General features: G+C 41.0%; 1 protein-coding gene across 6 annotated transcripts in view; it reads left to right on the top strand.

Moving 5' to 3' along the window:
• TRIM2 (tripartite motif containing 2) overlaps nt 1-25068 on the top strand; it is a 107784-nt gene that overhangs the window by 39043 nt on the left and 43673 nt on the right. The window contains exon 1 of one of the 6 annotated variants that reach the window (XM_075198609.1): nt 1070-1168. The exons of 3 other annotated variants lie outside the window; for them this stretch is intronic. The gene's annotated coding sequence lies outside the window, so the exon portion shown is untranslated. Of the gene's footprint in view, nt 1-1069; nt 1169-20467; nt 20842-25068 lie in introns of those variants that run through there. 2 more of the 6 variants (XM_075198585.1, XM_075198628.1) reach the window with 2 other exon arrangements.

The following is a 25068-nucleotide window of genomic DNA, read 5'->3' as shown; positions in this document are numbered from 1 at the left end:
CAGTTAAGGGGAGGTGGCTTATTGGTTATCCCTCAGGAAATGGTGGGACTATATTGTTATGTTTTGGGGGCGAACTCCTGGTATATGGTTGTCAATGGGACAGAAGGTCAGGTGGCTAGTTGGATGGGCATGGGATACGTGACCCTTGGTTTAGTTAATGGGCATGGTTTCATGGCCCTAGGGGGCACTTGTTTGCCAAGTATATCCTCCCTTTAATGTTATGGTGGTACAAGTAAATAAAAGGCTTTGGCTATATTCTCTCCACGGCTTGATGTTGTGTCATTATTATAAATGTTAGTTTGTTAAGAATTTATGTTACGGAGGGACAGATAGCTTCCCTGTCATTGGCATGGCACCAAAAAATAAATCCCATTAGTGCCATTTTTGCTGGGTCCATCCTGAATTTTGCATAGCAAGAGGGCTGTCGTCTTTCAGGAGAAAGATTGGCATCTGAAAATGAAGCAAAGTTGAGATCATTGCAGTGGTTTGTGTGAGTCCAGGATGGGGTATTTTGTACTGGACTTGTTTTGTCTTCAAATTTTGGGAAGTGCATTTTTTATTAAAATGTGGATGTGTTTATTTACATTTACTATGCAGCTATTGGAGCTTGTCTTTGGACATCTTGCATGATCCTCTGCTTTATACATACACCTTCCCTATGAATTGTTTCTAGTCATTGGTTAATTTTACTCTCGTACAAGCTGACAGAGACTCTTCCCACCTCTCCTAGGTTCATGTCCTGCTCCAAGTTCTGTACCCCACACATGTTTTTACTTTAGCTGCTTCACTACACAAGGACCTGAAATAATTAGATAGATACATTGTGCTGAAAAACATATGACTTCATGCAGCAATAACTAGCCAAGAGAGACCACATATTTAACCTTTTGCTCTTTACTGCAAAACTGGCGCTGAAGAAGTTAAATAAAGTAAGGGAAGGTGGGAGGGAATCTGTTGGCTATTTTTATTATATGAGCTGTATGGATTGGCTCAGCCTCCCATATTATTGGAAAGAGTGTGTGTATTTCATCACAGATGACTAATCTAGACAGGGATAAACAGAGGCAGGACTAGCGTAGTTCTTGTCATCATATGTCGGATGAGTGTCTGTATGTAAACAAGATCCTGACTGAAAGCTGCAGGAGAAACCCCTGTGTTGTGCTCTTTGGTAAGCAACAGTTTCACCCTCCATGTAGCGGCAGGGTTAGATATGACGACTCGTGTGTATTTTACAAAGTAATGCTTTGAAGTCATGTTCTAGTTTTAAGGAATGTTTGTTTAGTATATTTTGAAGCACATTTCAACATAGACTATATAGTCCTTGGTCATTTTTTAACTTTATAGAGCAGGTTATGTGTTTCATAGGTAAAGATTGTTTTTGTGTTTTACTTATTAACCTCTATACAGTACAGTTAGGCGGCTTCCAATTTAGAGCACTGATAAAAGCATAGTAACGTTTCCTGTTGTATCTGAGCCAAGCAATCTGTGCTGTGTGAATTCTGGAGACTCTGCTGGAATAAGGATATGACATTTATTTAAATCACAGTCAGGAAGTAAAGCTGGGTTCAGGGTGGTGTGCAAACCAGATGACTGCACGTTTTATTATAGACATTGGGAGAAATCCGTTGCTCCTTATCAATCTTTGACCTAATCTATTATTCGTTCGTTTTTTTGTTTATGGTTTTTACGATTGTAAAATCAAGTTCATGGGTTTGATGGGGGGGATTGCTATCTCTTGATTGGTCGCTTCTGTTGTCAAACTGATTACGCTTATATTACACAAATCAGGGATTTTAACTGATGTAACTTGGGGGCACATTTATCAATGTTCGGCAAAAGTGAGAAATAGTTATCAATTCTTATCACATGGATAAGGATTGAATTATTTCTCAAATTTATGAACAACAGATCACAGAAACAGCAGTTCCGAAAAACTGCCGTTTCTGTGATAAAAAAAAACATACTTGCCCCCCTCTTCGGAAGCGCTGTCTCCGGGTCTTCTCCTCGTTCTCTTCATTCTTCAATTGCACATGAGCAGTTCCAAGAACTGCACATGCGCACAAAGATCACCGCTCTGTCTCTGCAACTATCGTTGCAGAGAGAGAGCTGTGAGTCACAGGGAGGGATCATGTGATCCCTCCACACATGCGCTGTCCAGCTCTGCTCTTCAGAGCAGAGCTGACAGCATTGGATTTTTTCAATTCTGATAAAGAAGCTGGCGTACATTATCAAGACAAGTTTCCGAATAAAATGTTTTTTCGGAACTTGTTAGATTTGAGCTGGGAGCAGTCACCATACTGTTGAATGGTGACTGCTCCCAAAAATGAAGAGGAGTGCAAAGCAGCAGATATCCATGATATCTGCTGCGATGCACCTTTCATAAATATCCGAAGGACACTGTGGGACCGTGCTTTCTTAAATATGCCCCATAGAGACTTAAAAATAAAACAACAACTTGGTGGTAGTTCTCAAATGAGACCTTTTTAAATCAATGACTAAACTTCAGAGGGACCAGCTAACATACTGAAGAGAAGGGACGTATAAAATTTAAAGCAGTATATATGGGAAATGTAGCAAAGACTACTAAAATATATTTTTTTACTTTAAATTTTCTGCTCCTTCCTTTGATGACGTAAAAACAGCAATTAAGTTTCCAAAAAGGAAAAGTGGAGGTGTTGCCCATAGCAATCAGTTTCTCGCTATCATTTTCTAGAATATACTAGATAAATCGGTGGTGGGCAACAGGCAGCCAGCCAAACTTTTAACTGCAGCCCCCAGCCGGCTACTCTGTTAAAGCAGAGAATAGGGCAGCTGACTTCTGTGTCGCGTGATCTCCTCTGCACAACGCAGGGAGGTCACGTTGCATAAATGAGAAGGGAGTGCAATGTGCTCTCCCTCTGCCTCTGTAGGGATTCCTGGGCTGGTACACATATCAGGAGGCGCAATGAATTGGGGGGAGTGCAGTGTGCTCACCCTCTTCCTCTGTAGGGATTCCTGGGCTGGTACACCTATCAAGAGACACAATGAAGCGGTGGGAGTGTAATGTGCTCACCCTCTTCCTCTGTAGGGATTCCTGGGCTAGTACACATATCAGGAGACACAATGAAGCGGTGGGAGTGTAATGTGCTCTCCCTCTTCATCTGTAGGGATTCCCGGGCTGGAACACATATCAGGAGACACAATGAAGCAGAGGGAGTGCAGTGTGCTCTCCCTCTGTGCGGCCCTTGAAGAACCCATTCACATCATTGAGATAAGTTATATCTAGAATCTAATTGGTTACTATGGGAAACGCCTTCACTTTCCTTTTTAGATGTTTTAGTAAACCTATGCCTAAGTGGTAGAAACGAAGGATTCTGGTGGCAAAAAACTTTCCGTGCTAAAATCACTATTTTGGCAAAATCAACACAACTCTCACAGTGATCTCTTATGATATTTAGGATTCCAAATGTATGAGCTGTTGAATTGATGGCCAGACAATTATAATAGACAAAATGTTGATTTTATGGTGCAGATTCAGTGCCATGTCCGCTTGGTGCCACCGGACATGGCTTCGGTGTCCAGCTTCGCTTCTTGCCAGCTAATAGGTTACTAAAATGCATGTAAGTGCATTTATTGGCTTGAGGGCGTTTCTGAGCATGAGCAGAGCTATACGCTATGCAAACGGACTCTGTATCAGAACATGATCAGGCCCATAATGTATAGTGGTTATTTTAAAATATAATTTCACAATTGATTAATGTATTCCAGGTAGCCGCAGGTTGGAAGGGTTATTACTATGCATCCATCCTTGTTAAATTCCATTGTATGGATAAATAAGACTGATACTCAAATATAACTTGTGCGCTCATATGATGGACATAATGATATTCATGAGTTTGCAGATAGCATCTGTGTAACTAACCGGCTTAACAATGTAAATGACTGTTAGTATATTATCTGCTTGTCAGTTGTATTGTAAAGTGTTAGCATCAAATTGAATTAATTTGCTTCACGTGACCCTTTTTTATATGTACACCTTAAACTGCAAAATAAATTAAACAAATGCTCCCACTTGTTAAACACTGGTCAAATTGAATTAAAATGAAAAGGCAAAATTACTTTTTGTAGTTTTTAAAAATCTTTGCCTAAAGAAAGTTAAGCAATCTTGGTTTTGTAGATTTTTCTTTCGTTTTGTTTTTACTGGTCCTGCTTGTTAAAATTACATATATTAAGTAAATTTTGCACTATAACTAGACATGAGGTTTTTTTCCATGTAATCGGTGAAAACGGGCACAGGTAAAATGGCTTATTTGGAATTTGATAGTTTTACAATCAACCCAGTAGAAGTGGCGGAACGGCAAGCCACCCTATTCTGGCCCACTTCGACCACTGGTGTTAGGTACAGGACAGGGTTTCCAAGACCCAGTGCAGGTTTTCCAGGTCACATGTGAAATAATTATACCACCTGTGGATCTTTTACAATGTGTTAGTCCATAATGATTACACCTGTGCTTCTGCACGGAGATGTGGAGAAGCTTTGAGTCCCTGATACTTGACCTAGGACAGTGTTGACTAACCTGTGACACTCCAGGTGTTGTGAAACTACAGGTCCCAGCATGCTTTGCCAATATATAGCAGCTTATTGCTGGAAGGATATGCTGGGACTTGTAGTTTCACAACACCTGGAGTGTCACAAGTTAGTCAACACTGACCTAGTAGGTGCCAGGGAAATGATGATAAAATATAGTGTATACTCTGACCTAGTAGGTGCCAGGGAAATGATGATAAAATATAGTGTATACACTGACCTAGTAGGTGCCAGGGAAATGATGATAAATTATAGTGTATACACTCCTGGCATTACAAGCATCGGTATACACAAGGGCTCCATTGCGTACTGTTACTTGTAGTGCCGCAAGAGTGCACTACAAGTGCTGCCCCAGTGATGAATTCAATAAATAATAATGCCATGTGATGAAATAAAATAAATTTTTATAATGGGTTAAGCTTCGGAAAGCCACCAACTTAATAGCCAGGCAATCCCATCAATGACCTCTTCCCAGCGTCTCACGTACACACATTTTTGAAAATAAATTAAAATTCTGCATTTATTATTCAGGAACAAATGCAGGCTTTCTCCACCAGAGTGGATATGACCATCATGCAAAGGGAGTAGCAATCATTTTAAACAGTGCTAGGCTGCTATCCTATCCCTTCATGATTTTAGGTATTTATTATACTGGCAATGCTGCATGCACTACTGTTAGGTGCACGCAGCTTGCCATTTACAAGCAGGGCAGTGTGAAGCAGGACATACCTCCCACTGTCCTTGCAGTTGGGATAACTACTGACTGAACATGCTTGTCATCCAAAATCGGGACTTTGGCTCCAGATCCAGGACAGTTGGCAGATCTTCCTGCTCTTCCTACCTTTTCTTGCAGTTTTTACTATCTGTAACTGCTCGTGTCTTAAAGTCAGTTTCTGCTTGTCTGGATCCTGGAATGCTTGGGCCCTGTTTGAAAAAAGGGGTAGGTACTCAGCCCTTGTTCTATTAACAGCCCCTAAAGCACTGCGTCATTAATTAATAGCCCCATCACCCCATTTTAAACCAATGAGCCCCACCTTAACCCCAGTAACTAATCATCAAATAAATAGCCCCCACCAATAAATTAATAACTTCCACCCACCATTAAATGATTAGCCACCCTCACCCTACCATTAAACTGTTACCTCCCGTCTCCAGTGGTACTACATTAGAATCCCCTTAGCGGGGGGGAAAAAGATATAGCTGATCAGCATCTGCCTGCTATAAGGTGGCTGATCCCAGAGGGAGGGATCAGCCACTGTGAACTATACTGTCCAGATGATGTTCTTCTCCTCCTCTGGAGGCAGAACTTGTGTGGTAGGGAGTGCGCAAGGTCACCCTCAAGCTGTGCAGCCGCTGCTACCAGCATGGAATTAAATAAAGCCTTCACTTTAAAGCCCAGTGGCCACCTCAGAGGCGCCCCCCAAGTCCCGGCGCCCTAGGCAACAGACTAATGGTAGCGCTGCGCCTGATTATAGCCATGTCTCTTCTCTGTTACTCTGTACTCCAAGAGAATCTGTTGCTGTCACTTTAACATTAGGCAAATTATCATTGTAGCTAAGGTCATAGTAAAGGTTCAGGCTTCCCTAGGCTAATATGCCCATAGCGCCCCCTCGCCAACCATGCCAGGGTAAAGGTAAAAATAAACTCGTCCTTTCTTTGAAATAGACTTGGCTTTTTAAATGGGTCATGACATTTTTTGTCATTAATTTCATTGAAATCAGAACTATATAGCAGAATGGAGGTGTGTGAATGAGTGCTCCTGAGGGTGGAGGGGGCGGGAGAGGGTTGTCAAAACTCTGCCTTCCTTTTTGTTTCCTACTCGCGTATCCTTTAGTGTCTACCTGTGGGAATACATCAAGAGTAAAACCTAATTGCATTAATGTCTTATATTTTAAAATTAATTTCAGTTTATACCTTTCCCTGTCATAATTTTGCACTCCCCCCCCCCCCCCCCCCCTCAAAGCCTTGCACCCTAGGCTGCAGTCTAGTCAGCCTATTGGATAATCAGGCCCTGTGTCCAACTCTAGTTAATTTGACACTTTTATAAAAAAAAATATTTTGTTTAGATGGCTGTTTAGCATAAATATAGCCTAAATAGTGGAAGCCCAGCTACAAGAGATGTCATAGGGGGGATTCAATTAGTTGAGATGACTGTAATAACGGTAATAGTCGCAGCCTGCGTTAACAACGCAGTGAATTGAATTCCCCCCCATGAAGTGAGACCAAGCTGCTATTGTAGAAATACAGTGTATTTGCACATAGTGATTCAAAATTCCAAAAACAAAGATAGGATGTAATTTTGATTTTTTTATTGTAGTAAGACTGTCTCCTTTTAAAAGTACAGATGGAGCAAGTTTTGTTTAGAAGAAGAGCGAGATTAAACACCAGTTGGCGTGCCAATCACGCTTGCTACTTTTGGAATAGAATGGAGGGGGTAGGGCTTTTACAGCGCAATCTGGTACATCTTCCACATTTCGGGGGGAACCATATTGAGTCATTAATGTAAAATATATGTGCTCCATCTGTATAAAAACTGAAAACCAATTCTGATGGTGTTCCCACTCTGGCAGGTTTGGTCAAAGATTGCACCATGTAAGTGTCCCATTCGGTCAGCTTGGGATCAGAAAATAGGATATTATTTCTATTATCACTTCAGTCCTCACTAATTAAGTATCTATGAATCGAGCATCTGATTTGGCCCTTGCTTTGCTGCGATCACCTCAAATCACCTTAAACCACCTTTCACTTTGGTTCTAACTAGGGATGTGCACCGGCGACTTTTGAGGTCTCGTGTTTTGTGTTTTGGATCCGGATTTTCATTATTTTTGGGGTTCAGATTTGTCTCGCAAAACACTTGACGAAAGGTCTCGGTTCGGATTTAAGGTTTTGGATTCAGATTTTTTTTGAAAAAAGCATAAAAAGTTCAAAAATCAAGTTTTTGGGCTTATTTTCACTCCTACGCTATTATTAACCTCAATAACATTCAATAACAAGCATTTCCACTAATTTACAGTGTATTCTGAACACCTCAAAATATAGTTATTAGTCCAAAACGTTGCAACGAGGTATCTTTCTGGACTGCGTAGTGGAGTGGGTCACCACAATATATATAATAAGAAAACCATCAACTGGTATGAATCGCACCGAATAAAGTACCTGGACTGCGTAGAGGAGTGGTTCACCACAATATATATTAAAAACCCTGAACTTGTATGATTCGCAGCAATAAATGTATCTGGACTGCGTAGAGGAGTGGGTCACCACAATATATATATACTAAGAAAACCATCAACTTGTATGATTCGCACCAATAAATGTATCTGGACTGCGTAGAGGAGTGGTTCACCACAATATATATTAAAAACCCTGAACTTGTATGATTCGCACCAATAAATGTACCTGGACTGCGTAGAGGAGTGGGTCACCACAATATATATTAAAAACCCTGAACTTGTATGATTCGCAGCAATAAATGTATCTGGACTGCGTAGAGGAGTGGGTCACCACAATATATATAATAAGAAAACCATCAACTTGTATGATTCGCACCAATAAATGTACCTGGACTGCGTAGTGGAGTGGTCCCCACAATATAATTAAAAAAACCTTCAACTGGTCTCATTTCCACAAAACAGATGGCGGACACCGGATGGACTTCCAACAAAAACCAACATACATGTTAACTGTTACGGTCTTCAACCACATTTGCACTCAGGGAACTTTGGCGTACTAATCTAAACATAGTTGGTCCCCACAATATAAAAAAAAAACAATTGATCTGAATTCCACCAAACAAGTATCTTGACTGCGTAGTGGAGTGGCCCCGGTACCCAATTTGGTACCGGGGCCACAATATAATTTAAAAAAAAATCAACTGGGCTCAATTAAACAAAACAGATGGCGGACACCGGATGGACGTCTAAAACCAACATAGCTGTTAACTGTTAAGGGCGCACTTCCTCTTTTTTGTGACTGCTCAAAGAATTAACCTAGTAATATAAATGGCAGTTATTTTTTTTTTTTTAATTATAGCAAGAAAAAAGTTAGTAATAAAAATGGCAGTTCCTCTTTTTTGGTACTGCACAAATAGTGATTATTTGGATTTCTATAATTAGTAATAAACTATTATTACTAATAAATAATTAACAATGAATTGTCTGCATCAGATCCCCTCTCCACTAGGAGTAAAATAGAAAACTATTCAGCTGTTATATACTCTAGAATATAAATAGAAATTGAGAAAGGCAATTTGGTATCTGTCTGCATCATAATCATCAACATCCTCCTCAGCGCCAGCTACATCAATATCCTCCTCCCGGTGTACAACATTGACACCTTCATTAGCCAAATCTGTAACTGGACTGTGGGTGATCCTTCCAGCATATGCAGAGGGCGTGCTGCAAATGGTGGAAGGAGCCACCTCTTCCCGTACAGTGATGGGAAGGTCAGGCTTCGCAACCACCAACACCCTTGGACTCGCCTTGGGGATTTGTGATAATTTCTCTTTAGAAGGCAGAGTTGTTTGCTGTGTTGTTGCTGACAGCATAACTCTCTTAAATTTTTTTGTAGGGGGGATGGGGAGGAGGAGGGCTTAGATCGTTGTGTGAAGCTGAACCACTAGTCATGAACACGGGCCAGGGCCTAATCCGTTCCTTGCCACTGCGTGTCGTAAATTGCATATTGGCAACTTTACGTTTCTCCTCAGATGATTTTAAGTTTCTCTTTTTGCTACTTTTACTGAACTTGGGCTTTTTTGATTTTACATGCCCTCTACTAGGAGATTGGGCATCGGCCTTGGCAGACAATGTTGATTGCATTTCATCGTCTATGTCATGACTAGTGGCAGCAGCTTCAGCATGAGGAGGAAGTGGGTCTTGATCTTTCCCTACTTTATCCTCCAAATTTTTGGTCTCCATTATATGTAGCACAAGATACTGCAGAATGTGTGAACTTGGTAATATTGCAGTACCAATGGACTTATACTGCTGGATTGGTTTTGCAAATTTGGTTATAATTACTTTTTATTTAAAAAAAAATTATAACTTTTTTTTTTTTTTTTTTTAAAAACTTGGGAATAATGGGGAAATAACTATGCCCTTAGAAGCACAGGACACAGCACCACTGGACTGAACAGGACACAGCACAGGACCCAGCAGCACTACTGAACTCAGCAGGACAGAGCACAGGACACAGCACCACTGGACTGATACTGCAGAACACAGCACAGCACTAAACAGCACAGCACAGCACAGAACTAAACAGCACAGCACGAGATCTAGCAGGACAGAGGACCACCTAACCTAACACACCCTCCCTCTACCCTGATAAATGCCCGAGTGAAGATGGCGGCGACTAGCGGGAAATTTATAGGTTCCGAGTATCGCAAGATCCGACAGCGGGATTATGACTCGGAGCCTCGTTTTCATTGTTGCATTTGGCGCAAATACCCGGATCTCTCGGATCCGCAAGGTTTGGGTGGGCCTCGGATTCACGAAATCCGAGTGCGCTCATCTCTATCATATACCTGCAGTCATCTGTCTAACTTGGAAAACCAGTGTCACCAGCTTCCCAGCTTACCCTTCCAAACCAGACACCCTGCAGCTGCTTTCATTTGCCATACTTGGAATCACCTGGGTCTCCCACAGTCATCCCGTTTTGCCTGGTCTCCAGCTTCCCAACCAAATCTGCTTACTCCAACTAAACTGTACCTGCAGTTGTGCCAGGTATCCAGTACTTCAGTCCTTCAGCTACCTCGGTATCCTGGGATCCTGTTTTACTGTTTTTATAGACTTGTGTTAGTTGCCTTATTATTTACTGCATCTCATTTTTACCTGTGTGACCTGTGTTTAAAATAAACCACTTTTGTTTCATTCACATTCTCTATGTGGGTATTGGGAATCTTGATACGAATCTTTTGTGCATAGTTTATCTATTTTGCTTTTTGGAATGTTAATTTATGGATTATTAGATTATAAACTTCTCTAGAGATCTGTAGTATATTGCCATTTTCCAACTACACCTTAACAAATAGTTAATTTTTTTCTGTAAACAAGCATTTATAGAAACCAGAAATATCCCCAAAACTTAGTTTACGACGTTCCTTTGCTACCTATTTTGCACATTATCTCTTACAAGAACTATATTTCTATTGGCTCCCCTTCTCTTGCACCAACATACCTTTAGACTGATATTGGTAAAGTTATTTATCATGTGTTAGGATATAAAATGATGAGGTTTGTTACACAAAAGAGTGATCTATAATATTTTTGTTTATTTTTGACAAAAATGTTAAACGAAAACTACAAAAGAGTCAAAAATTAAGCCCACTTCGGTGCGTGGAAGTAGGTACACGAAGCCCGGCTTGGCAGGTTGTAATCCGTTCCTGTCTTGGTGGTTTGAATACAGAAGCAGGCTTGGTGGGTGGTGCATATAACCATATTTGGGGGCTGGTGGACAGAGCTATGGTTGTATTATAGAGAGCTCTGCTTGGTGCACACGGCCTAAAAGGAGAAGTGTTGCTCGGCACCTGCCTTGGAGGATGAGGCTTCAGGGGTGGCAAACAGAGCTCAGCTTTGGCTAAGTTATAGAAAGCTTTGCTTGGTGCACACGGCCTAAAAGGAGAAGTGTTGCTCGGCACCTGCCTTGGAGGATGAGGCTTCAGGGGTGGCAAACAGAGCTCAGCTTTGGCTAAGTTATAGAAAGCTCTGCTTGGTGCACACGGCCTAAAAGGAGAAGTGTTAATTGGCACCTGCCTTGGTGGATGAGGCTTCAGGGGTGGCAAACAGAGCTCAGCTTTGGCTAAGTTATAGAAAGCTCTGCTTGGTGCACATGGCCTAAAAGGAGAAGTGTTGCTCGGCACCTGCCTTGGAGGATGAGGCTTCAGGGTTGGCAAACAGAGCTCAGCTTTGGCTAAGTTATAGAAAGCTCTGCTTGGTGCACACGGCCTAAAAGGAGAAGTGTTGCTCGGCACCTGCCTTGGAGAATGAAGCTTCAGGGGTGGCAAACAGAGCTCAGCTTTGGCTAAGTTATAGAAAGCTCTGCTTGGTGCACACGGCCTAAAAGGAGAAGTGTTGCTCGGCACCTGCCTTGGAGGATGAGGCTTCAGGGGTGGCAAACAGAGCTCAGCTTTGGCTGTGTTATAGAGAGCTCTGCTTGGTTGGTGGTAAACAGACCCTGAACCTGGCTTGGTGTCTAAACCAGAGACCTCAGCTGGCGGTGTGTCACAGATAGCCCGGCATCCGGTGCGGCTCCAAGGGCCTGATTGGGGCTGTGACGCAGAGATCTTGGCCTTTCGTGCAGCAGAGAGAGCTCGTATGGTGGTATAGCACAGCGGGCCGAGCTGGGGGTGATGTACTGAGAGCCCAGTTGAAGGGTGGCCCAAAGATCCCAGCTGAAGGTCTGGCACAGAGCGCTGAGGTGGTGGTGTAGAACAAACAGCCCGACTTGGGGTACGTCTCAGAGGGTCCAGCTGGTTGTGTATGGCTGTGGGTGGGACACAGAGTTCCCAGCTGGTGGGATGGCGCAGTGAGCCCTGCTGGATAGGGCCATGGAAAATACAGCTTGGCGGGTGGCAGAGAGACCCTGGCTGGCTCATAGAGGTCATTTCTAAGGAGAAATAATAAAATAAAAAATATTTAAAGATTTCAAAATTTAAATGGAAGTGTTATGTAATCTAACAATGAACATCAGAATCTATATCCTATGAACTGTATATGACTGGGCTTTAAGTCGTCTAAAATCTCCAGAACACAACTAGCTAGTGCAGGTCAGTAGATGGCAAAAATCATTTCAGTTACTCAGGTGTTATAAGCAATAAGCCCCCCTACCATAAATTAGAGATATTAGAAGTCACCTCATATTTCTGTCACCGTTATAGTATCACTTTGGCATACTGACTGTATATGGTCACGGTAATTCTTGGTAACTTAATATCCTTAATATCCTTTAAAAAAGTCTACATTAGCTGTGAGAGCCCAGATTACTATCTTTTCGAAGTCACTTGATGTCTGATGTCTAATATTTCTAGCACATAAATATCCTGGCTAAAATGTTAATATATGCTTATCTTTTCACCAGAGGGCAGTAGAAATGTAAATAACAATAATTTGCATATCATATCATGTATGATGGGATCTAAGAATTTCACTTTTAAATAAAAGAAGATATGTAGCGGGGATGGAATATGAGCTATATTTATTTTGTACAATATTTTGACATTGGTTTGTCATGGGAAATTAATTATAACAGGCATGTCAGCCGGTCACGTAGTAACCCGCTCATCCCAGTGGTATACCCACTTATTGTGGACTGTACTTCTAATATTATTTACCATTTATGGTTTATACACCACTTCCCCACCTTCTCCATTGTATAAACTGTCTATGGCCAGACCCTTCCTCCCATCATCATAGCCAGAAAGCTTAGAGGAAAAGATTCAATATATCAGCGTTATCAGACAAAAGATTGTTATAGTTACCTTTACTTTGCTGAATTTAGTAGAGGTGCTTCAGCGTCTTGTTCAGTATCATCCGAAATAACATCTAAAACTGAGGAGCTAAGTGCTGGGAGCGGATTTTATAGGCAGCTATTGTGATGATTTGCACCATTATGACATCACTCACCTTTACAATTCAGATCAGACAGGGGATGAACTGTTGATAAATGCTAAGTCTTTGCATAAAAACAGACCTGTCCTTTTGGCACTATCGAATTGCTTATAAAGCATTAGTCAATATTTTTTTAAGCATTTTTAATATAGTTTTACACATAAAAAGTATATGAATAATGCTCTATTACTACACAATAGAACAGGCCATCTTCTAAAATCTTAAACAATACATTATTGTTGGTCATACCTTTTGATGTTTATAAAGGTATTCAACGGTGTTACTCTGGATGTTAAGCTACAACGCTTTTGTTTCTTGAACAGGTTTCTGTTTATTAAAGATGACAGCAACAGTTGAATGCAGTTACTCACAGTTGCTTGTAGTACAGCAGGCAATTCAGGCAATAACAGTTTATGCAGTCTTGTATGCACATACACTCAGTGCCGTAACTAGACATTTTGGTGCCCTGGGCGAGACTGGGCACCGGCGCCCCCCATCTAAGTGGGAGTGGCATTTGACGAGTGGGTGTGGCCAACCTAGTGTGGGTGTGGCTAGCACTTTACTGAAAGAATTTGTATATTATAATATATATATATATATATATATATATATATATATATATATATATATATATATATATGTACACACACACACACGTTGCATTTTTAATTCTTTGCAAAACATTTTTACTTTATTAATTTGTCCTTTATGGGGGGAAATATATTTTTATTTGTACTCCTATTGCAATAGTATGTATTAATATAGGACTAAGTGATAATAAAGCAGTTACCACTAGCGATATTCACAGCCCATCATTCGCAAAGGCTTCCCTATTCCTTGGCATGGGGAAGTCTATTCAACGAGTATTATGACACTAATGCCATGACACCTGTTCTGTTAATAGACCAAAAGCATAAAAAAAATGCTTTATTCATAGAATAAATCTTCAGATATGAGCAACTCAAAACAACTAGGTAAGAGTGCAATTTTGTACCTTTGGGACGAAAAATTGCTTTCACCTTTAAATGAGGCCAGATATGTTCCTCTACTGCATCTCCGCTCTACCAATTGTTTCCCGGTGCTTTACACAAATCAATTAAAAATACTTCTATTAATATACAAAGCCATAACAAAACTAGCTCAACATATATCTCTTTAATTCCCTCAAAATATTATTGTTTTATTGCTGTATCTGTTTCTAAGCAATGATAAATTCTCTGTCTGGTTTTACTATCTCCCTAGGCTATATGCAGGACATGTTCAGCTTCAAGACAGGATGAGGTTTACATAAAATACTTTTGTTGTAAATAGACTCACTTTTCTGTGTGTGCCGCTGCTCTCTTCCCTTGTATGTAAAGGTGGTGGTGGCTGAGCCTTTTTAAAAAAACTGCTGAAGGTTTGTCTGCTATGGTTTAATGGAAGAGCAAGGTAAAAGACTCCTCGCTATGTGTTCCAATGCAAGCCTATATAAATATATATGTCCTTATGTAGATCACGCCCCTACCTCCGACTAGTAGAATCCTGGGTTTTTTGTCTTCAGCCTTTTACCGTCCTGCATTCCGCCCGATACCTGACTCCGTGCCCAGAGGAATCGCTGCTCTAATTCAGCTCACCTACAAGTAACAATCCATTCCCGGCAATGCATGTGTTCCAACAACAGGAAGTTCTGCATTTGAAACGCAAAAGCGTTCCAAATGCCGAACTTCCTGCTTTCGGTGGAACGCACATGCGTTTCACTGCATTGCCGGGAATGAATTGCTGCTTGTAGGGGAGCTGAATTAGAGCAGCGATTCCTCTGGGCACGGAGTCAGGTATCGGGCGGCTGCGCCCCCTTGGGCTTGCGCCCGGGGCGGTGGCACCGCCCGCACCGCCGTCGTTACGGCTCTGCATACACTTATACATATGGGGGTATAGACTATCTCATACAGTATAAATGCAGGCAGGTTCTTTAATATACTACACGTCCATGTAGTATTACTGTGTTGTGGGCACAGACTCCTCTAATACTAACAGGGAGCCTCTGGTCACCTTCCATTATGCTCTTTGGGCACTTTGTATACTCTGGCACGCAGCTACTAATGCTGCGACTGGTCCGTACACTGTCTGACTGAAAAGTATAATGTGCAATTTTCCTTATTGTTAGGACAGGAGAATGAGATAAATAACTTATATAAAGTATAGACAATGTTGTCAGTATTGTGTGGTAATCTCGTATTATTGTAATGTGATGTCCCTTTTATACATTTCTGTAAAACTAGATTTAATGGGAATGTTCACCCACAACTTGATTTTCCAACAGTCCAGAACTGGTCTCCTTTATACAGCTAGAAGACCCTGCCATATGAACTTTCCAATCATATGAACATTGCCAGAACAATTCTCATCCCATAGGTGAAGGTCTCTTGGCTCTGATCCTGTTCCTTACTGCAGTATCTCCTACCATCATTACCAAGTGCTCTGTTCCTGACTGCAGTATCTCCTACCAGCATTACCAAGTGCTCTGTTCCTGACTGCAGTATATCCTACCAGCATTACCAAGTGCTCTGTTCCTGACTGCAGCATATCCTACCAGCATTACCAAGTGCTATGTTCCTGACTGCAGTATATCCTACCAGCATTATCAAATGCTCTGTTCCTGACTGCTGTATATCCTACCAGCATTATCAAATGCTCTGTTCCTGACTGCAGTATCTCCTACCAGCATTACCAAATGCTCTGTTCCTGACTGTTGTATATCCTACCAGCATTACCAAGTGCTCTGTTCCTGACTGCAGTATCTCCTACCAGCATTACCAAGTGCTCTGGTCCTGACTGCTGTATATCCTACCAGCATTAACAAGTGCTATGTTCCTGACTGCTGTATATCCTACCAGCATTATCAAGTGCTCTGTTCCTGACTGCAGTATCTCCTACCAGCATTACCAAGTGCTCTGGTCCTGACTGCTGTATATCCTACCAGCATTACCAAGTGCTCTGGTCCTGACTGCTGTATATCCTACCAGCATTACCAAGTGCTCTGGTCCTGACTGCTGTATATCCTACCAGCATTACCAAGTGCTCTGTTCCTGACTGCAGTATATCCTACCAGCATTACCAAGTGCTCTGTTCCTGACTGCAGTATCTCCAGTCAGCGGTACAAAGAGCCTCTGATCTTGTCCACGGCATCCTCCTATCCTCCTCCTGCATCCATCTCACACACTTCACTGTGGGTTCAGTCTCCCATTGGTTGCTCCACCAGGTGCCAGTTCTGAGTATCCTGTGGTCCACTCCAGCTATGAGTTCCTTGTAGCAGGTTCCAGGACTATGTGATTTAATGAGGACTATGTGATTTTTAAGTTGTAGCCATAGGGATCAACAGACATCCACATTACCAGAGTAGTGAATTAAAAACATTATGGGTAATGCACATTCAAAACACAAGTCCTACTTGTGGAGACTATGATGGCACGTCATCTGTTATATATAACTGCAAACTATATTTCTGAATAATAAATGTGATGTGTTGTTTATACTACATTTATTAATTATCAAAAACAATGTTCCTAAAATGCTTCCAAAAAACTTGAATTAATATGAAAAGTGATAAAGTGTTTTGAGCAACGTTATAATAGAGTATTAGAACTGGACTTATATTTCATGCAGTGAAACCTTCATTATTTACAGAAATTTGATCATGTTATTATGACATTATTTTTGGAATTAAAATGACTAGTCCTCATATTATTTTAAAGCAAGTCAGGAATTACTATTTTTCATCAATTAATGTAGTAGTTGATGCCGAGCTGTGAGATAATGTTTTAATCTTATTTATATACCACACTAAATTTTATGTAAGTAAAACATTATTTATGTACTCAAGCTAAATTGTAGTGTGCTTAGTTAAAGCAAATAATAATTTAGTGACCCAAAGACAACTGACGGTCTAAATTTAATGAGCAATTTAATAATAAAAACAGTCCTTCAGTTAAACTGTTACAGACCAATTAAATCCACAATTTGGCATTAATGTATATAAGACTACTGAGCTGAATAATGTACCTGAAATAAGTGAAGTGTTTATACTTTACTAGGTTTGTCTATTGTGCTGTCTTTCATCTTACTACAGAGACTGTCATGTTAGGAGGGCGGTGCTTCTAAATCTAAGCTAGCAAAGTGTGAATAAAAGGCTTGCAGACTTTCTTTGCAAAAATAGACATAATCTGCAAAGCACAAAATGACTGATAAACAAAGTAAAGTCCTCTTTAGTTATATCACGCACCTTTATTCGCACTTGTGTGCCTAGATTCACCCCAAAATGCATGGTTTTGTGAAGCAAGAAAACAATGTGTGTGGAGGAGCATAGGCTTGCATTGGACCCAATCAGGCTTTCCGATACCCTTCTTTAGATGCTCTCCGAAAACCTCTTTTTTAGAGCTTACCATATTCCTAATAACACTATGTAAGCTCTCTAATGAGCAGGGTGCTTCATACCCTTTGTTTTCATTAGAGATGCTCACTGACCCCTGTGTTTTCGTTTTGGATCTGAATTAGCTTCGTGTTTAGGTTTTGGTTTTGGCAAAACCACCATTGTGTGTTTTTGTTTTGGTTTTGGATAGAGATGCTCACTGACCCCCGTGTTTTGGTTTTGGATCTGGATTAGCTTCGTGTTTTGGTTTTGGGTTTGGAAAAATCACCCTTGTGTGTTTTGGTTTTGGTTTTGGATCTGGATTTTTTTATAGAAAAAATGCTAAAATATGCTAAAATCACATAATTTTGCTCTTTTTTAAATCCTACATTCTTCTAACACCACCTGGCATAAACTTCACTGTGAATATCAGATTTTATTTCCTGGATGCATTTCGCTCTGTAAGATGACTGCTACAATCTTATATGTAGAACGACCATAAGTAGAGGATTTATGAATAAGTAATGAAACCATCTCGGTGCATTAGGTTTTACAGTTCATTTTCATTTATAAGTGTGCAATGTTCTCCCATTACAGTTATTGAGTAAATGTTGTAATCTTTCAATACACAATAGAATTTCACACTTTGCCTTCATGTTGTAGAATTTTATGTAGCTAGTTTTATTTTGTTTGCCTGTAACATTGTTCTATTGTATAAATAATAATGCAAGAAATAAGTCTGTCCAGATACACTTTTTGGCTCACATTTATTTTTGTTTTTGTTTATACCAGACTCCCACTGTTGCAGCACTCTATGGCCCTCAACGCCCTTCCTGTTTAGTCTGTTTAAAATAGATGGAAATAATTCAATTCAAACGTAAAGCATGCAATTAATACATTATGGATTTACATATGTGTGTTTCAATTTTTTTGATTGAAAAATGTAACTTTATTTCACTTTTATGTTGAATAAAAAAAACAACCGCAAGACATTAAATTCAAGTGTACTGTGGCAGCACAACTGAAACACAAATTGTGAAAAGCAAATCAGACATACATATTAGTACAATACAAAACATATGGCACAAGATATGACCTTCTACACTATACCGCAATTACTGCACTATTCATGAAGCACTTTAACAAGACAACTGTTTCAACATGAATGGATGTGAGGGGCATGTAGGTGACGGGGGTAAGGGAGGGAGATCACAGGCCCAAAGCTTTATTGAAGGACACACAAATATAAGGGAAGGCTGCATAAATAAAGGTAAGACATTCAATAAGCTTCAAGCATTGTGGAGGAGGGGCTGAGGGACCCCCCCCATCCCCTGGTCCAATAATGGGCTACCTTTGGCAGAGTCACTGGGCCATCTTCATTTTTGTCCCTTTAAAATGTTCCTAATAGGCTGCTGAGTAAAGTCCTTCCCCCCCAGGCTAAAATTTACCAGCCCTCACTGGGGGAGGGGAGGGGGGTGGGTACACAGGCCCAAGGCTTACAGATACTAGGAGAAGGGGAAGATGGGAAAGGAATTCAGTCTTCTTCTTCATCCTCAGGATTTCCATGAAGGAATAGCCTTTTAGCAGGCTATGGATCAGCCTGTGACAGTACTGGATAGTCACCTTCTCCGTTCTCTGTTACGGTGAGCAGGGCCGGATTAAGGGAATGGAGGCCCCTGGGCTAAGGGGGCCTCCATTCCCCCGTGAGGCCCCCCCCCCCGTGATCCGAGCTCCCCCCCCCCCCCCCCCGGCACTTACCTCCTTCTCCGGTGCGCTGTATGCTCTTTACTGAGGAGATCTCGTGAGAGTGAGACTCAGGAGATCTCCTCAGTAAGGAGACTACAGCGCGCCGGAGAAGGACCACAGTGAAAGTGCTCTGCAGCACTGATCGCGCCGGGGGCGCCCCCGCCCCCAACCGATCAATACTGCTGCTGAGCACTTTCAAGGGCCCCCTGGATGCCATAGGCCCCTGGGCTGTAGCCCAGTTAGCCCTATGGTTAATCCGGCCCTGATGGTGAGGGATCTTTGGATCCTTCATCATATCTTACTGCTCTCCCCTTCGGTCACTATTGCAAAGGTGGTCACTTTGCGATAGTGACCATAGGAAAGATAGGAGAGAGGTCTTCACAGGAACAGCAGTTTTTCATGACTGCTGTTAATGTTGAAGATTGTTAATAAATAGGAACGATACTTCAATCCTCATCTTTGCGATGTTACAGTGCTACATAAATAGGGGCCAAAAGGTCAGAATACTGACAGGAGAGGTGTGCAATGATATTATTACACAGTGCCCCCACTTATAGAACCACCTTGCCTGGTTCCAAAGAGAGAGTGAAGCAGACAAGAGGCTGTAGTGTATATTGAAGCTACGCTCATTACTATGCCACTGTTGTGGTAAAATATGGCAATAATTATTAATGATGTCCATAAACTGATACCCTTGCAACCTGCTGTTCTGGGTATTTTAAATGTGTGTGGTACAGAGGCAGGCTGGGCTGGGGGGTAGGGAAGGTTACCTTTTTCTGCTGGCATAGAATACAGGGATAGGTCCCCCATCATTGGGCTGGTTGTTGTAAATAAAGGAGCACCTTTTAAAGAATATATTTGCCAAATTGACCCAATTTTAAGTAAGGAATGAAAAGCCCTCGCTCATACGCCATGACATTTGTGTGTATAAAATGATGGTGTGCAAGCAATTCCTAAAAATCTTCTTTCCTCCCTTTTGTGTGAACTTGTGCGGTTATTGTCTCTTGACTCAGCTCATTCTCCTAATCCTGTAATAGCTGCTGAATCCCCTCCTCCCTCGCACTAGCCCACTCATCCCACAAACAGCTGATTGATGCTGTGAGGGTGGGAAAAAAAACAACAACGAATCTCTTCTCTGCTCACTGCTGCATCCCAATCCCACAATGCTTTGCATTGCTTGCTGCAGTCTTTCAGTACCAGTGTACGGAGGAAAAAGATGCACTGGATAAGGATTGATGGTCTTTTTTGAAATTGATGGGGTTTTTTTTCCTCCTCATCTGATGACTAAGCATCTGTTGTCTTTCTTTATTCTATATATTTTCTTTGCACGTCACTCCTCTACCAGAAATACAGCCTCACTCATTGATGCAGGCTGTGTGGAAATGGCTTTGATACTGTGACTTGCTTCCCTGCCTCTCCCTGCTCTGTCTGAAAATCTCAGTTATGCTTAATCCACTGGGATATTTCATGCATCACATCTACAACGGGATTCCTGCTCTGGCTGATTGCTGACTCTAAGTGTTTGTCAACGACGATGGGTAGGTACTGTCATTTAAGTGACTTTGCAATTTTAAAGCATTGTGGGGATTTTGTGTTACATATTCACCTGAGTGGCCGCTCTAGTGGGTGTGAGAGGATCCAGATGCATATGCTGAATGCTTATAGAACAATGATTGGAGACCAAGGCAGAAAACAATAGAAAATAATGTAGACATCAGTGAAGATATTGCACAGTTAAATTTGCACTGTTCTAAAATATATTTTCATTATACATTAGAAATGAACAAAAAAAGCTGTATTCATGGGTGATTGTGATCCCCTCCCTCTTTTAATTGCCTTGAATATATAAGCACAGGGGACTGTTGGAAGCCTCCCGATTCACAACAGCTTGTTAGATGAATGGAGATGGCAGCCCCCTGACCTTGGTAGTCTGACTCAGTGATGTGCCTGGGTGGGAAGCAGATGGTAAAGCACCAACAGCTCTTGGCAGCTATGTTACATTCTCTAAGAAGCTGGTGGAATTTCTTTGATTAGATCATGTTATAGTTGTATTGCATATAGCATCTAATATTATTTGTTCATTGTATTAATAATAATGTTTAGCCTAAATTATATAGGGGCAGAACTTCTAGTGCTGTTAGGGCCCATTCACTTAGCAAGCGTTCCTCTGGTGCAATGATTTGGATTGTTTAATATTGTTGCCAATATGAATTTTCATGTTGTGAAAGTATGTCCTTGTTTCAAATGCCTGTGGTGTATTGATGCGTGGTAAAATGTTAATTTAGTCTTTTTATTGTCACTGAAAGGAGGCCTGCCTGCATCACTTTTTATACTACTGCTGTGAATGGCAGACACCATCTCTGCTGAATGTTAATATGTTAGGATATAATGTGTATAGAACTGCATGCTATATAACAGGTGTCTTGTCTGTATCTCCCTTCCCCCTTCTCCACTGACATATTGAGTGGGCCGTTTGAGTTGAAAAAGAACGCGACTGTACGACCATTCCTAGCTCTGCAGGATACATTGCATTGACTTGTATTCACTGTTTGTCAGTGTCATTTACAGACTTTATTGTGTTACAGGTGTATATAATCTGTAGATTATGCATATAGTGAACATGTTGATGAAAGGCAAAGAATAAAATTCTGCCCCTTCCACTGCGCTTGTCTTTGTCATATCCTAGTTTACGTGTACATGCCAGGGAATTTATATTTACCATTAGTCAGTTTGTGTTCATATTGTAATGTGTTTTCAGTGGACATAACTAGTGTTTAACTCTAATACATAGAGTTACAGACATACAGAGTCAGCCCTACAAGGTTATTTTTTTGTAATTAAATTAGCCAACCATGTGTACTCGCAAAACGATGCATCTATGCCGTCATTGGGCAGCCTCACTACATGGCATCTCTATGACCCAGTTCCACCTGACCACTGAATGACCAGATCTGCGCAATCTCACCATGTGTGACCATTTTGGCCCACCTGCCAAAGACCATTATCACACACTAGTGTCACACTTTCTGTCCCATTGGTTTCCCTTGCAGTGCTTTTGTGCTTGTTTGAGGCTCTAAAAACCTTTGAAGATGATATACGTATGTATGTATATCATCATCATCATCATGTATATGTGAGAGAAGAATAGGAGAACAGTGAGCAGGGCAGGAGAATGAAGGGCTGTGTGTGTGGTTGGGAGCATATATATTATCAAAGAAATCATTAGACTACATATTAAATCATGGTTTTAGATTTAGTGTCTTTTACACTGACTATTTTTTGTCCTGGGTGCATTGGCTGTGTTTGGGCATGCTAACATTTTTCATCTTCCTAGCATCTTCTATGCACTCCTGCGTCCCCCCACCCCCATCCAAAAATAGGACCTTACGTATGGACAAAGAGGCAGCTGTGAAAGCCTTTGTTGGAAATATATAAACGTTATGCATTATAGTGATTTGTGCAACAAAGGTCAGAGATGGATTTTATTTTAATCATTGCAAAGGAATATAATTAAATTTCTGCATGTAAAATAATGTCATGTGCTTACGCAAGCCAAATAGAGTTGCATCTTTAAATGACCCCAGCATGAGTAACAGATGGGAATGAGTAATTCATAAAATTAGGTCTCTTATCCCTCATCTAGTGAATCCAGGCAGAGATTAATTTTATACGTGAGTGATCAGCGGCAAAAGCAATTTGTGAAACATTTGCATTATCCCTGTGTTCTGCACACTAATCTGTTTCCACTTTCACATGAACTAGCATACGCAATACAGTGTGCCAGTGGAATACATTTTGAAATGTTCTTCTTGACTTCTTTACATAAAGGATAAGTTTTAATATTTGAAAACAAAATTGCAATTGAGTAAATGTCTATTGATGTATATAGTGGTATTGTCAAATGCATTGTAATCTAGGTATCATCTAGCTAATCCGTTCTTCTTGGAATTGAGTCATGCAATACAGGTATAATTCCATTTGGAAATATACCAGTACTGGGGTCTGAAGCAAACAGTATGTTCTGGTGGGGAGATGGTGACATTGCTGTGTGTCATTGTGTAACCAGCCGGCATACATATTGTAAATTTTAGTTTTTGACATTTATAAAAATAGCTTGTTTTCAATATTTTGTTATTGATGTGTAAAACAGTTTGAAAGCTACAAAGCTTAGTCAAGAGGACTAACGGACACTGGTGTACTAATCTGGAGCGAACATACAACATAAACACTGGGGCAGGGGTGGCCAACCAGTCGGAGCACAAGAGCCAAAACCTATCTATAAGATATGGCAATTGGCCAACTTTACCTTTTATATATGTGTGCATATACATATACACAGTATAAATATGAACATACATAACGTACACACATAAAGTGAAGTGAAAAAGAAGATATCCAACATTGCCAAAAAGTTAAGAATAATATTCACTTCAGCACAGCTCTTGCCTCGCTGGTGTGTCCAGAGGAGGAGGTTTTAAAGGGTTACTTAAAGTCTCTTCACAGTAGCTCACGCTGCTTCTGTATATACAATCGCTGTGAAAGAAACTGTTGAAGTGGGGATAAAAAAATGTCATAAATAGCCATTATTAAAGTAATTTCATCGTTTTCAAATAAGCATTGTCTAAGCGATTGTGTTGTGCATAATTATAATACAGTACAGCCAATACCAAAAAGATACATACATACCGCGTCCGCATGCGCTCACTAAGCTGCGCACCACTGGTACCCGCTTACAGTACTTCACTCCAGAATACTGTGGTCAGAAAAGACTGACTTGGTACCAGCTAGAGCTGTATTATATACACTTAGTGTTACAGTGAAAACAATGCAGATCGTGTGGCTTGCTTTTATTGGTCCAGGTATCAGGAAGGTCCATTGTGCTGCAGGTCATAGGCCAGTTCAAACCAAAATATCCAATGGTGGGGGTCATCTCTCCAGGAGTTGTGCCCTGATTTTCCCACCAGGACTCCAGTTTCAACTAGTCTATTAGCATTTTACAGTTGGTATCACTCTGATCATTTATTCCCTAACGTCAATAACTAGAGCATGCAATGTGCGATCTCTTCGGCGAATGAACCGGACAGCTGCTGATGAATTGGGGATTAAAATGACACCAATATGAATTGTATAAATAACTAAATAATAGAGTGCGAGAGTGTGCGTGCGTATTTTACCGCGTGATCGCGCCATGCCACGTGTAGCGTGGCATACAGATCGCGATCGTACGGTAAAACAATATTAACCAATATACTTTTGTTCACCCAATTATACGACTTTGACACCGTCATGCCCCTCAGACCTCTTCACATTCCCATCTGATCTCCCACATGCCCCATACATGCACATCGGTCTCCCCACATGTCATCAAATCTAACCACATGCCCCGGAAATGCCCACCAGATATTCCCACATGCCCATCAGACCTCCCCACATGCGCCATACATACCCATCAGCCTTCTCGCATGCCACCAGACCTCACCACGTGATTATTTAAAATGCAGAAGAACTGCATTGTGACCAGACGCTGGCCATATTTTACTGGGTGGTGTAATGTTAAGTGTCTGCAAAAGGCACACACAAATTCAGCGCAGTAGTAAACTATCCCTGGAAAGTGTTTTAATGTTGTCCGCTAAATATCCATGCCCTCCAAAAAGGTAAACTTTGTAATGTGTATGGGAAGTTCCCTTTGAATGAACTGTCAATGACAATATCCTTGGATTTAAATATAGATCACTTACATAGTTCTACTTTTCCCTTTTTGTATA

The sequence above is a fragment of the Mixophyes fleayi genome, chromosome 1 (assembly GCF_038048845.1).
Source record: "Mixophyes fleayi isolate aMixFle1 chromosome 1, aMixFle1.hap1, whole genome shotgun sequence".
Taxonomy (NCBI): domain Eukaryota; kingdom Metazoa; phylum Chordata; class Amphibia; order Anura; family Limnodynastidae; genus Mixophyes; species Mixophyes fleayi.
The sequence above is the reverse complement of the archived record's forward strand: the minus strand, read 5'-3'. Positions and strand labels throughout refer to the sequence as shown.